The sequence below is a fragment of the Tupaia chinensis genome, unplaced genomic scaffold (genome assembly GCF_000334495.1).
Source record: "Tupaia chinensis unplaced genomic scaffold, TupChi_1.0 Scaffold142808_1, whole genome shotgun sequence".
Classification (NCBI taxonomy): Eukaryota; Metazoa; Chordata; class Mammalia; order Scandentia; family Tupaiidae; genus Tupaia; species Tupaia belangeri.
This window is the reverse complement of record NW_006202654.1, coordinates 279,633-281,084: the sequence shown is the minus strand read 5'-3', so window position 1 is coordinate 281,084 and position 1,452 is coordinate 279,633.

The window sequence follows — 1,452 nt, the reverse complement described above, 5'->3', positions numbered from 1 at the left end:
GCCATTATGAATGTTCTAAATTCTTTATCAGACATTTCCATGATTTGCATTGAACTGCTTGTGGATGAAAAGGAGTTATTCTTTTCCCTTGGAGGAGAGGTATTTTCTTGCTTTCCCATATTTCTTGTGGTCATGCAGTGATTTCTTGTCATCTGATGGATGGTGTGTTTCTTTCAAATTCTTAAAGTTCAATCTCGCTAGCTTTGTTTGCTGGAGGCTGAATTATCAGTAGAAAATCTTCATTTTTCCTGTCCCCTGAAATGGTTAGTTTGCAGGAGCCATGAAGAATCCTCTTCTGAAGGAAGGCCTCAACTCTCCTGCCTCAATTTTCTTCATTTTTTAAAAACATTTTACTTTTTAAAGCCATTTTTGTATTTGAAATTTATTCTGGTGTAAGGAATAAGGTACACTCCCAGTGACTGCACTCATTTCATGCTTTGCCATGTTTTGAATTCTCTTGTCTTTAGTCTTAATTTTTGTTTATCTTGGACTTTTCCAGGAATTCTTCCATATAATCATAATAATAATTTTACTTTTTCCCTTTTGACTTCAATACCTCTATTTTCTTTATCTTACCTAATTGTATGGGCTAGGACTTTGTTTAAAAAGAATTATTTCACTTAATTTAATTCATTATTATTATTATTATTATTTTTTATTTGACCAGAGAGAGACAGAGAGAAAGAAAGAGAGAGGAGGGGAAAGTGAGAAAGCAAACTGCCAGGTCTGGGACTTGAACCACAGTCAGCTAGGTGGGAGTCCAACGCCTTAACCACCATGCTACCTCCTGGCCCCTGCGCTAGCTTTTTTAACTAGCACAATCTTAAATAATAGAAGTAGTGGATATTAGTAATTTTTGAGGAAATGTGTCTAGTGTTTACCCATTAAACATGGTGCTTTCAGATTGGTATAACTTTTTTTGGTATGTTTGGGAAGCATATTTATTTATTTTGAGTTTTTAAAACATGGACATGTGCTTTGGTGAGTGGGTTTTCACAGATGACAAAGGGGCTGGATTTACTGTCTAGGTCAATGTGGATGGGTCCAGTGCAGGAAGGCAGAATAACTATGGGAACATAAGTCCCTGAGGAGTAGTACCATATAACTCAAGGAAACTTGGTCTTCCGTCTCCCATGGACCTGGAGATCCTACTGAATCTGTCCTTAAGCCTCAGGGGGTTGAGAGGCTAGACCTTGCTGACAAAGGCTTACACTTTGCTTAAGGGTGAAATTAGTAAACAAACAGAAAATGTGGTGAGTTGATAAAACATTCTATTATGTTAAATTTATATGGGATTGTTGTATACATTAATACTGAGATCCTTAGACCAGTGGATTTAGTATTCTTGAAGAAAAGAGATTAGATGATGTTCTGGTTGGAAAGGAAACAAGATCTAAGTAAAGGGAGCTGAAGGACACACATTTCCATTCAGGATTTAGCATTAGCAGGAAT